Here is a 13,643-nt window from a genome sequence, read left to right as displayed (position 1 = left end):
GGAAGCCAGCTGTAGAGGGTTAAATAATGTCCCTTAAAAACTCATGTCCGGGGCTTCCCTGGTGGCGCAGTGGTTGAGAATCTGCCTGCTAATGCAGGGGACGCGGGTTCGAGCCCTGGCCTGGGAAGATCCCACATGCCATGGAGCAACTGGGTCCGTGAGCCACAATTACCGAGCCTGCGCGTCTGGAGCCTGTTCGTCTGGAGCCTGTTCGTCTGGAGCCTGCTCTCCGCAACAAGAGAGGCCGCGATAGTGTAAGGCCCGCGCACCGCGATGAGGAGTGGCCCCCGCTTGCCGCAACTAGAGAAAGCCCTAGCACAGAAACGAAGACCCAACACAGCCATAAATAAATAAATAACTGATTGAAGGACTTTAAAAAAAAAAACAAAAAACTCACGTCCACCCAGAAATTACTTGGAAATAGGGTCTTTGCAGATGTAACTAGTTAAGGATATCTAGATGACATCATCCTGGATTTAGTTAGATTGGGTCCTAAATCCACTGGTCTCCGTATAAGACGAGAGGACACAGAGAGACACAGAGAAGAAAGCCACGTGAAGATGGAGGCAGAGATTGGAGTGATGCCCTTTGAGGAACTCTGAGAATTGCTGACAGACCCTGAGGGCTGAAGGATCCTTTCCTTCATTTACTTCTGTATTTATTTCAGAAGTACCTGGTATCTGACAGAGATGTTTTGCAGCTGCGCTTTGAGAGCTTTGCAGTGGTCAACCGCCCCAAACCGGCGCTGACTTGACCACAGGAACGCACCTGCACAGATGAGGCCTGAAGGCGTCTGAGATCTCCACTGGGCGGGGTGTGGGGGGCGGGATGGGGGAGTTGTAAGCTCCTAGGCACAATTCGTGCGGTGTGCAAAGAAGCCTGGAGGACTGCGCATGCCCTGGCAGCCCCTGGACGTCTCCGCCCCTCGTCTAGAACCCTGGAGGCGGGCCTGCCTCCTACCCCTTACAATTCCCTTACTCCCCGCCCTTCTGGGAGAAGGTGTGTTTAAAGCAGGAGCCCTCCCTTCTCCATTCCTTTTCCAGTGAATAAAGTTTCCGCTCTGCTGTACCCAACCCGGTGTCGCTGGATTGACATTTGCGACTCTGGGCAAAGGAACCAGTGAGGGGTGACTGACCCTTTGGGGATTGTAGCCACCACAAGTTACAAAGAGGCAAGGAGGTCTTTTCTTTCAGAGCCTCGGGAATGAAATTCTATCGTTTAAGCCACGCCGTTTACGGCAATTTGTTACGACAGCCCTGGGAAACAACCCCGAGCAAAGGCCTCCCTGCCTATCGCGCATCTGGCACCAGCTTTTGAGAAAGGAAGAACCTTCCTCGTGAGGTCCACCGGCAAGGAGACAGGAGGCGCAGCTCAAATCTATGTCCGCGGTAGAAAGATGAGGTGGATATTTAAGGGTTAGGGTTTGGGGGCGGTGAATCAAGGAAAAACGCAGTTGTTTACAAAATTTAACGAAGTGACGGGTTCTTACGCTCAGGTGCAAGCAGGTGGCATGCTTCTTCCTGGGTCACATGTACTCCTTCATGGGGTGTTGGTATGAAACACGCGGTGGAAATCCGGGCTGTGACGTCAGAGGCCGCCCATCCCGCAAACAAGTCTGTTCTGCGCAGACTCGGATCCGCCATCTTGGCTTCAACTGGTTCCGGCCAGGTTTGTCCTGTTATAAGCGGAGGGGTTTTGGACTGGCTGCTTCGTTTTCTGCCCTCTTGGAACGTGTGCTCAAGAATTTCTGTCAGTCACCTGTTTCTTCAGCCCTGTGGGGCACGGTTTAAGGACACCAGCTGTCACGTAAGCAGTCACACTGTCCGGAGACCACAATGCCCTGAGGAGGTCCAGGCTGGCTGGGTGTAGAGAGACAGGGGCCCGGCTGGGCAGCCACCGGCTGTGGGCAGGAACCAGTCACATGAACATCTGTCCCAGTGAGCCCTTCAGCCAACCCCAGCCAACATCTGTTTGCAATTGTGTGAGAGACCCAAGTAAAAGCAGCCGGATGGAGTCAGGTGAATGCACAGAACTGTGAGAAGTAACGCCGCAAACAGGGGTTTGAAGCCGTTTGATTCTGTGGTGGTTTGTTACATAGCCAAGCTCTTGATACAGGACCTTCCCGCCGACCACTGCCTCCTGGAAATGGGGTTCATCTCTCCTCATCTTTCTCCTGAGAATCAGCTGTCACCCCCCTTCTTCCCTCACCAGCCGGGAATTCAGGTGAGTAACATTCTCTACCTCTTCCCACATCCATGATAGACGGGTTCGTCTCTTCAGGTTTACAGCCTGATTGTGGGGCAAACCTAATTTAAGAACGCTGTTTACGATTCTTTCTGAGCATCGTGATAACGAATTCAAAGTTATATGCAACACAAATACGGAGAAGACACATGGTAAGGATGAGGAAGAGGCCCCTCTGGGAGGAGTCTTAGTTTTGAAGGAGGTCCTGGGTACGAATAGGAGCAGCTGAGAGGGCGTTGCAGAATGGGACTAGGTGTGGGTAGGAAGCGTTGCTTCCTTTGAGGAACAGACTGAAGGGAAGTCCATCGGACTCAGAGTGGCTGCCATGGCCATGCCCTCTTGGAGGAGATTGGGCCGCAGGAAGTTCTCTGTATGCAGATTCCTGCTTTTGTGCCATGTGAACTGGCTGCTATTGGTCAGAGTAGGCTTTCACGCCAACCTGAGTTCCTCACCCTCAGCGGTCCACAGATGGCCTTAGCCTGTGTGAGCAACCTGAAATTGTGGGCAGAATTTTCTATTTCCCTTCACATGTTTTTCTGGTAAGAGTATCTATACTTTTATCACATTCATAAAGGAAGTGGGGCTTGACCCTGAAAGATAATAACCAGGATTTCAGAAACAGAATGAGAAATATAGCATGCACATATGAACTTTTATGAAAATGCACATATAATTATGATAGTCATTTTGCAAGAACACACACATACACACACAAGATGCACATTAAGCAGTTTAGAGTGGTTGCCTCTGGTGGGGGCAGGGAGCCTGGAAATGGGAGTGTGGTCTGGAGATGAAGGAGGAAGAAAAGAACCACTGTACAGGCCAGTGGTGGCCTTGCAAGTGACCTGGCTCAAGAACTTTGGCCAATAGGACACTCTGTGTTGGAAGTGACAAACTTGACAAATCGAACCCTTTCTCCAGGGAAGTTTTTAACGTGAGACATGGAGAGCAGCGTAAATGGAGGCAGTCGTAGAATGAGAGCTGGGCGTGGAGGAGCCCTGAGGAGGGAGAGCAGGTGACTGCCTCTGCTGGGGTAACAAGATGCATGGGCTGCCAGAGCTGCTCTTGGGTCACCGCAGTGACTTGAGCTAAAGCAGAGGAGAAGCTGCCTCGTTGTGCCTCCTTCAGAGCAGTCTTGCCGCAGATCTGGGAACGCCAGTGAGGCTCGGAGGACTTCCCTTCCAGGTCACTCCCAGACAGCAGCAGCGGAAGTGATGCCCAGGTGGTGAGAAGACTGTGAGCCTGTGAGTGTAGGAAGGGTCCTGGGGCCTCAGGAAGTCAAATGCCCTGTGATACAGTCTCGGCCTGTTTCTGTGTCGCCGAGCCTTGGCCAGCCATGGGGCAGGGTGCTCGTTCATGCCCCCTGGGCTAATGCGGCTGGTTAGAACGCAGCGGGCTGAGTGGCTGCAGAAATAATAGCTGTTCTCTCCGGCTCCCCCAAGCAGCACATCAGCTCGCTGTTGGCAGGAGGTCTGGGGCCCTCGTCCAATGTAGGAGCAATGTTGTAAAATGTGCTCCAGGTTGAAACAAAATTAGACCATTACAGGAGTAGTATTTCTCTGTGGAGGGGCTGAGGTGCACAGCTGGGGCTCCGTGTTGTTGCTTGTCTGTTTTGGAAGGAGAGGAGACACATTTTTGCCCACATAAATTATACATCAGGTTCAGGACAAAGTACTTGTTTCTAGGCTTGATGGAATGCCATGGTTCCTGGCTGCAGCAGCCCCCTGAGATGCAGGCTGCCATTTAAACATTCTTAATTAGTGGTGAGCTGTGATGCAGTTGTTGCCAGCTGTTCCCAGTTCCCTGGGGAGAGTCCATGTTCCATAACACTCGTGATTCTCTGCAGTTTTATTTTTTAAGTTGAGGAGTAGTTTGATCCTCTCATACGTTCTTTCTCAAGAGTAGAAGCATCATAATGGACCTTAATTAAGTCAAGAAAAGACATGATCATTAATGTCATTTTTTAAGTGGTCAGACAATATGGTCCCATCAAGACATGATAGGACTTCATGGTGTGAGCCAACCATTCACTCAAGGAGAAAGATTAAGTGGGATATCTCATGGCCTTTGGGGTCAGTCAGACTGGGGTTCAGTTCTTGTTTGATTTTCTAGCTGTGTGGTCTTGGATTAGTACTGCACAGTACTTGGAACACATTTTAGGTTCAATCTGTGCTGGTCGTTGTTATTATTATTCATTTGCAAAGCAAAGTGTCCCAGTAGTCTTTTCTGTCTCTCTCTTGCATCTCAGACAGTTGGCTCTCCTTTGCTAACGTGGGGAATCACAGCCTCTCGGGGCTGGAATGAAGTTCAACCTTCTACCTGAAGTATAAATTCTTGAGTGCTTAGCATCCTTGCCAGGTGGTCTTGTAGATTCTTCTTGATTACCTAACACGATGAGCAGCTCACTTCTCCTGAAGGCAACCTGCTCTCTCCTCAGGCAGCTCTGATAAAGAAATCCAACCCCATCATGAAATCTGTCTTCTTGCTCCTACTCTGATGCAGAATCAACACATGTTTAGTGAGCAATAAATATTCATTGTGTAGGAGGTACCCATAGAGGATACAAAAATTTAATCCATGTTCCTTGACCTTAAAGGGGAGTAAAGAACTATGCCCAAGGAAAGAAAAATGGAATGGAAGGTAGTATTTGACACAAAAGAAACCCTGGAGGCCTACCTCCCACATCCTTGAGCTTCAGTCATTAGGACAACTGTCGGAAGGAGGCAGGGGATTTGGCTTTCTCTTTCTTTCTTCTTTTTTTTTTTTTTTAATTTTATTGAAGTATAGTTGATTAACAACGTTGTGTTAATTCCTGCTGTACAGCAAAGTGATTCAGTTATACATATATATAGATATTCTTTTTCATATTCTTTTCCATTCTGGTTTATCACAGGGGTATTGAATATAGTTCCCTGTGCTATACAATAGGACCTTGTTGTTTATCCATCCCCTATATATACTAGTTTGCATCTGCTGATCCCACACTCCTAATCCTTCCCTCCCTCACCCTCCCTTGGCAACCACAAGTCTATTCTCTATGTCTGTGAGTTTGTTTCTGTTTCATATATATGTTCATTTGCGTCATATTTTAGATTCCACATATAAGTGATATCATATGGTATTTGTCTTTCAGGATTTGGCTTTCTTGATGGAGCTGCATGTCCAGTAACTCAGGCTCCTGGGTCAGTGCAGAACATTATTAAGAAAAAATTTTTTTAAAAAATTTATTGTTGTTTAAAGAATTCACCTAAGGATTATGACTATGGAGTGTCTTAGCCTGGGATCTCTAGAAAACAGGCCTGAAGCAAAGCTCACAGGCCGCAGTGGGGGCTGGCAAATTTTGGCCTGTGTCACCTGTTTTTGTATAGTCTGTGAGCTAAGAAAGCCAACCACTCAGTGATTTAAAGCAGGGGTTGGCAAACTACGTGCCAGATTCAGCCCACTCATTGCCTGTTTTATAAGATCCATGAGCTAAGAATGGTTTTTCCAGTTTTAAATGGCTGAAAATAAATGAAAAAAAGATATTTTGTGACATGTGAATATTATATGAAATTTAAACGTCAACATCCATAAATAATGTTTTCTTGAACAGTCACATCCACTCATTAACGAATCTCATTGGCACTTGCTTTCAAGCTACAAGGGCAGAGTTGAGTCGTTGTGACAGAGACTATGTGGCTTGTAAAGCCTGAAGTGTTTACTACCTGGCCATTTACAGAGAAAGCTTGGTGGGGAAGTGGAGAATGGTGAAACCCCAAGGAGAAAAAGAATTGAGAGAGGCATACAATGACAGTAAATACAAGCTGGTGTTTGACACAGTGGGTCAGAGTTTGTAAGAAACACAGCAGTGCAGGACATCGCTGGAACAGAGGCATGGGAATCACTTCAATTCAGAACCGTCCAAAGCAGGAAAGAAGGGTGAGGAGTTTACCAGTCGGCTCCTTCCTCTCTCGGCTGTTGGGGCGTTAACATTCCTGCACTTCTGAGCTGTTTCCTGGCCCATCCAGGGAGGTGCTGGGAGAGACAGAGCTTCTGTGGTCTGGTCTGGCCAGCATGTGGGCCGAGCAGACTTTGTCAGTTGATGTCAGTTAGAAGGGGCTCCTAATTGATGGCAGCAAAGGTGGTGGCAGCAGAGCTGGTCTGTACAGCTAAGAAAGTGGCATGAACCATCCTTAGGAAGGCTCTGGGGAGCAGGAGGGGCAGGGGTGGGTGGGGAGAGAGGAAGGTGGGTGGGAATGTCTGGAGTGGTGCATGAACAGGGTCTAGTACGTGGAATCAGTCCTAGTATCCGTTCTCTTGTCAATTGCAAGAAAGAGATCAGGTGATGCTTGCTAGAATTAATAAGCATCACCTGAAGTCTGAGCACAGGTTGATACTTGGGATGTTGGGTAAGGCTGAGGTAAGGGAGGTCTTGGTGAGTCTGGAAAAACCTTTCTTAACTTGACCTCACCCAGCATTCCAGGCCCCGGATGTCAGAAGGAAAAAGCAAGCTCTCGCCTCATGGAATTTTTTTTTTTTTTTAAAAGAACCTTCAATTCAAGGAGTTGATAGGCTAGCCGAGAAGAAGGGATAGATTAGGGGCAAAGTCTGTAGATATAGAAGCTCTAGTTGGAGGAGGGTTGGTTTTTATTTTTATTTTTTCCCCTAGGGAACAATGAGTAGTGTTGTATTGGTCATCATTGAGTGGATATATCAATGCATAGCAATGTACAGTGTAGTTTTGTTTGAAAGATTCTATTCTTTTAGAGCAGTTTTCGATTCACAGCAAAATTGAACAGAAGGTACAGAGATCTCCCATATGTGTCCTGTCCCCACACATGCACAGCCTCCTGCATTATCAACATCCCCCCTCAGACTGTAAATTTGTTATAATTGACGACCCTACATTGACACATTATTATCACCCAAATTCCACAGTTTACAGTAAGGTTCACTCTTGGTGTTGTACATTCTATGGGTTTGGACAAATGTACAACATGTACCCATAATTATAATATCATACAGAGTATTTTCACTGCCCTAAAAATCCTGTGTGCTCTGCCTATTCATCCCTCCCTCTCCCCTAACCCCTGGCAACCTGTGATCTTTCTATTAACTGTATAGTTTTGTCTTTTCCAGAATTAATTATGCTTTTCAGGTTGGCTTTTTTCACTTAGTAATATGCACTTAAGTTTCCTCCGTGTCTTAGCATGGTTTGATAGCTCATTTCTTTTTAGCGCTGAATAATATTCCATTGTCTGAATGTACCACAGGGAACCTATTTATCCATTCACCTACTGAGGGACATCTTGTTGGTGGTTGTTCAGCAGTTAGTTGTGATTCTGAGGTTTCCATGAGAAGGGGTGAGCTCACTTTCTACTCCTCTATCTTGTCTCTAAAACCAGCATTCATATTTTGATGTGTAGTAATGTTGATCCTTTAAAATTAGCTTTTGCCACTCAGATCTTTAAATCAGACACAGGACTAGGGCCAGATGTTTTGTTTTGTTTTTTTTCTTTTCCTTTGTGCTTTGTCTAGTTTCACTTGCTCATAGGGTGCTGTGTGCAGAGGGCTTGCACTGGGGCGCTTCAGGTCAGGGTTCCCAGTGTGAAAAGGCTGCTCTGACGCCTCAGCTTTGGTGGGCCGTGTGCAGAGACGCTGTGCCCAGCATGGCAATCTGGAGCCTGACTGAAGGACATCTTGGTTGCTTCCAAGTTTAGGTCACTTCTTCATAGCCTCAGTTTCCTCTCTGTTAAATGTGCGTTTGAACAGGTCATCTTTATGTTTATTTCCAGCTCTAATATATTTCTTCCAGAATGCCCAGACCAAATAAGGGACCCAGGCTGACCTAGGGTCCTTGGCAGTGGGAAACGTTGATGATGGGACAGATAACTGTGGAAGCCTTTTCGTGCAACTTAAATCACTTGGATGATTATTGCTGTTTTCTGAATTTAATAAGGGAGCCCAAATGCCTAGGGAACTACGTGCTGGCAGCTTCATTTCTTTAGTGTTAAGGTTTTTGTTAAAAAAAAAGACAAAGCAAATAAGAAACAAGTGAAGTTTAAATAAAAAGGATAAAACACCATAAAGCCAATGTATTTTGCTAGATGATGCACAATCCCGAAACTGTCCGAATGGATTTAAAGGCTTTATGGAGACGGTTTGTGGTATTTGTGAACACTCTCGTCAGCACTTGTAAAATTATGAAATTTAGCAAGGAAAAAAATTGGTTTGCCTGTTTAGCAAATAATAAATCAAATAACTCCCACACTAAACCAAAAGCCGAGGAAGAGAGAGAGCAAGCAATACAAAGAAGAAAACAAGGGATAATGAAAAAGGCCCCAGGCAAGCAGGCAGCAGTGAAGTGAAGTTTCTTGCAGAGCCCCTGTCCTTCAGTAAGAGGTGGGAGTTGGTGGCCCCGTGGCAGCAGCTGTTAATCCTGGTGATGGAGGAGGCACATGTCCCATTACCCTCTGCAGCGGATGACAGTGATAATAATGATGGCCAGCGTTCCTCGTGTACTTGTTCCGGGCCATGTGCTGGGCTGAGAGCTTCCGATGTGTTAACTTCCCTGAAATTTCCAGCTGAGCTCCCTGCTCTCTGATCTCCAGCATCCTTGCTTTGTGCCATACAACACGTATCACCCCTGCCTGTTCTCCTGCTCTTTCACCTGTGCCAGTGTGTTTCCTTGCCGACACCGTGAACAATCTGAGGGGAGAATGTGTCTCTCTCATGTGTACTGTCCTTGGCACTGAGCAGAGAGTCAGGACCAAACTGCAGGCTCAAAATGGACTTGATGGAATAGCTTGCAGACTCCTTTCATCTACTAATGACACCTGGAGCTTATGAAGGGCTGTGTGCTGGACCCTGAGCTCGGTACTTGGAAAGCATGACCTCATCTCATCCTCAGAACATTCCCAGGAGGCGGGCAGTTTTGTCTGTACTTCCATCTAGGAGGTTGAGGATCAAGAGGTTCTGCTATCTGCCCAAGGTCATTGCCAGAAAATGGTCAGGGTGGGTTTTGAACAGGGTTGATGCTCTTCACCACTAGGACACATGCTTTTGCTCTGGGAAGGCCCCTGAAGGGAGACATAGAGAGCTCTTTTGCAGTTAATGAAAGGCTAGGGTATACATGCAGGAACTTTTATCAGTCCCTGGAACATTATCCTAAACAGTCTCCTCTGCTGTTGCTGAAAACCTATTACCTGGGGTTGTTTAGGAATGAACTGAAGAGGAAATGACACCAATGCCTGGCAAGGTGGAAGGACAATGCAATGGAGAAACAGAACTGAAGGGAAGTCGCAGAAGTGATGCTGTGCTCCCTTCCCTTAAGAACAACCAACCAGCTTGTGCAAAGCATTCTAAAGGGTTCATGTAAAGTGTGTGCATGTGTGCAGGTACCCACATACTTCTATGCAATGCATAGCAAACAAGCCTGTGGGTTCTAGAAATAATCCAAATGATAAATGGTCTCTGTCTACAAATATTGTAAGCCACGATGCCAAATTATTTGGACAAGTTTGCTAACAGATGTGATGTGTTTAGCTAAACAGATATTAATTTTCCAGCTCTTTGACCCGCTGATAAATTATATCCTGTTGAAGATACATTGCAAGTTACAGTAAAAGCTGATGTTGCATGTGATTGTCAAGACGTAATTCAAATGAGATGAAGACTCTCCTGCCACATATGATGTTCTTTGGTTAGAAAATATCCACAGTGCTTTTGATACTGTAGATTTAAGAAAGACTATTTTATATAACACAGCAATAAAGGCATTTACTATACTTAAAAATAATATGTTAATCCCAGTGTTTTTTTCAGTATTTTGAACCATTTATCATTTCTGGGACAGGTTTTGGAATTTGTGATCTGCCTTTTGGAAAGGTGCTTTTCTCTAGCACTTATGTGGAATCTTTTGACACCAAGTACCTGGCTTTGAAATGTTGCTAGGCTACAAAATAAAGTCGCTCGCGGCTGGTTTAAAATACATGCTGCTTTTGTGGGATGTATAATCATGATTTGGAGTTCCCAGTGATTTGGAAAGTTGCTGTCAGTCTCAGCTGATGCTTTTTTTGTCTATGAAAAGAATATTTCTCAACCTTGACACTGTTGACACATTAGACCAGACAATTTTTTTGCTGTGTGTGTCTGTCTTGTGTACTGTAGGGTATTTAGCATCATCCTTGGCCTGTGTGGGCTAGATGCCAGTAGCACTTCCCCATTTGGGACAATTAAAATGTCTCCAGAGGTTGCCAGCATTGCTCCCCCTCTCCCCTGCCTGGTTGGGAACCACTGATATAAAGCTTCAGAAGGTCAGATGTCTGCAAAGCTCTGCATGTTGCCCTGATTTTATGGATAGTTACAGAGTATTTCACTTGCGCTTTCTCTTTACAGCTGCTATTAACATAAATATTCTTTTTGTAATTCTGGCAATAGCCTGGCAGTGAAGATTGGTGGAGGGGAAAAAAGCAAAAATATCCTCCTGCGATATTGCAGTGTATTGAATTACATGCTTTCGAGGTGCCAATAAAGAAGATGATAAATGGCATAACCTTCAGTTAAATGCTGCGTTCCCTGCTTCCTGTTTCATGTGTCCCTCACTATAGCTTATCCTTCTGGATCAGTTAATTGTATGTTTCTCTTTAACCTTCACTGATGTCACCCAGAGTTGACTCTCTAGTATTTTATTTTTTTATTCTTGTTATCAGTAAAGCTTTGCTATCCACTTGTCATTAAAAGTGTCAGTTTGTTTTTCATTCCATGTATCTGGCTGACTTCCTGCTTGGATGGATGGAAAAAAAAATCTATTTGACTTTGATGGAGCTAAGACTATATTGCTGTTTTTTTTAAAGATTGTATTGCTATTGATCAGTGTCTTTTGCATGGCAACTCTAGTACAAGTAAAATCATAGAATTTTAGCCTTTGCAGGTGAACAATAATACTAAGGACAAAAAATAATACATATTCTGTTATTAGTCTGAGAATAATCTCTTCAGCTAGACCTCAGAACATCCCTTCTGGTTTATATGATAATATGATTTGGACTGTGAATCTAAGAGTTTTACCGTTCTGAAGAACTACTCCAACTCCCTCACATTGTAAATGGAAAGGTTAAGGTCAGGTGAGAAAAAAAAAGTGATGCTGTCAAGACCATACAACCAGATAGTTCCAGAACTAGGACTAGAACCCTCTGTGGAAGATTGCAGTCGTGGCTCTAATTCAGGGGTTGGCAAACTCCGGCCCTTAGAGCAAGTCTGGCTTGCTGCTGCTTTTTCTAAATACAGTTTTATTGGAACACAGTCACACCCATCAGTTTACTTATGATGTATGGCTTCTTTCATGCTACAGTCACAGAGTTGAGTAGTGGTAGCAGAAACAGTATGGTCCCAGAAGCCAAAAATATTTACCATATGGCCTTTTACAGAATGAGCTTTCGTATACTTCCACTAATTCTTCATTCCCTTTGCTGTATAATATTACAGTGCCCTCCCTCCTCACTTCCCCGCTTCCTGACTCTGGACTCAGCCATATGACTTGCCTTGGGCCTGCTTGTTCTTGGGCCTCTGCCATTGCAATGAGAAATGCCCACACCAGGCTGCTGGAGGCTGACAGATGTGGAGCGGAGTCCAGTCGTCCAAGTCCTCCTAACCGAGGTCAGCCTCGATCAGCTGTCAGCTGGGCAAACCCCAGACAAGTGAGCGGGGTCAGCCAACAAGCAATAAGTGCTGACTGTTCGTGCAAAATTATTGTGGCATATGAAATGGATACACTTCTCTTGAGAATTATGTGTTAGTTAAGGACTCAGATTTTAGAGATAGATAGCCTGGGTTTGGGTCCTGACTCTGCTAGTTTTTAGCTGCATGACCTTGTTACTTCTTAAATCATGTTGCCTCTCAAATCTTTCTTTTTTCCATGTTTATAGTAGCTATTACTGCTTTCTTGACAGCTGGTTTTCCTTCGTTTTATACAAACAGGAAGGTTGTATTTCTCTGCCTTCTTGAAGATGGGCATGGCTATGTGACTTCTTGTAGCCAGCAGACTCTGGGTGACAGTAAGTGTGTCACTTGTGGGTGGAAGCATTAACTGCTAACGCTTGTTCGCCATGAATTCTTCCCCCCATGTAGGCATCTGTGGAAGAATGCATTGATGGAGGTCAGTGCTGAGCCACCACATGGTGGACACTTTCCCTGGGGCGTCATCTGGACCCACAGTGGACTTGGCGTGAGTGAGAACTTAACTTTTGTTGGGTTCAGCCACTGGAATTTGGAGGGTGCTTGTTACCGTAGTTGAGCAAATATTTTTTGAGAATTTAAAAATTTTTTCTGAAATGAAAATTACTACAAATGGAAAAGTCATGGTGGAGAGAATGGGGTCCCTGTGAGTTCATCAACAGCTATTTATCAGAGACCTACTGTGTGCCAAGGAGTAATGGGGAAAACAATGCAACTCCTGGGGTAAAATTGAGGAATCACCACTAAATAAGCTGCATGACCTATGGTGGAATTGACTTCATCCTTTTGAGCTTCAATGTCTAAGATTGGGACAAACCTATTTAACCTTTTCAGGATATTGTGAGGGATTCAATAGGGTAACATAATGATGAAGTTTCCAGAGTCTTGGATGAACTATGGGGACTGTTATGTGCACAGCAGACAGGATGGAATGTTCTGGGGCCTGGGCCAGGCTGGGATGCCCAGTAGCCCAGTGGCTATGGAATTTGGGATGTAGCTGGGGAGACCCTAGGTAACTTTCAGGACGAACTAAGAAGGTATGCAAGAACTCTGAAGGTCATGAGGCCAGCACAGGGAGAGCAAGGACAGTTGGGGGACACTGGTGGGCACATCGGGAACCACAAGAGGCAGAGTAGAGGCAAGTGCAGGGCTTTGGAGTTAAAGAGGCCTGGGTTGGTACCACGGATCTGCTGTTTACTTACTTGCTGTGTGACCGTGGCAACTTATTTAACCTCTCTGGGCCTTCATTTCCTCATCTGTGAAATAGGGATAACAATAGCGTTAACCTTGTAGGGTTGTTGGGAAAAAAAATGAGAGAATAACTGTAAAGTACACATGACAAGTACTTAATTATTGAATGCCATTCTTACTTTTATTATTGGTGTTAATCTACAAAGTTAGAAGGTGTGCAGGCCTGCCCAATTCAAGTGGTATCCACCTAGTACATATCTACCCAGTACACGTGGCTGGGGTTTCTTAAAAGGAATATACTGGGGGAGAGAGGTGGGGTGGGCAACCAGCCTTTTACTTGGCTAATGTGATGGTGAGGCTCCATGGCCAGTATTTAGACCTTAGGGGAATAATATTTTGGAAATAGACTGAACTTGCCGAGTTATAATAAGTTCCTTGCCTGATGATGCTAAACAGAACTAAGCCCTGAGGGGGCCATGAAAACCAAACAACCT

The 13,643-nt window shown here is 45.3% G+C and overlaps 1 protein-coding gene across 4 annotated transcripts in view; it reads left to right on the top strand.

The window, feature by feature from the left end:
• The window catches only part of PLPP4 (phospholipid phosphatase 4), a 567,054-nt gene that overhangs the window by 41,050 nt on the left and 512,361 nt on the right, over positions 1-13,643 (top strand). For 2 of the 4 annotated variants that reach the window (XM_082424836.1, XM_082424834.1), the window contains exon 1: positions 858-2,223. The exons of 1 other annotated variant lie outside the window; for it this stretch is intronic. The gene's annotated coding sequence lies outside the window, so the exon portion shown is untranslated. Of the gene's footprint in view, positions 1-857; positions 2,224-9,261; positions 12,453-13,643 lie in introns of those variants that run through there. One more of the 4 variants, XM_082424837.1, reaches the window with a different exon arrangement.

This window comes from Balaenoptera physalus (genome assembly GCF_965194825.1).
Source record: "Balaenoptera physalus genome assembly, chromosome: 14".
NCBI lineage: Eukaryota > Metazoa > Chordata > Mammalia > Artiodactyla > Balaenopteridae > Balaenoptera > Balaenoptera physalus.
This window is presented reverse-complemented; position numbering and strand designations above follow the sequence as displayed.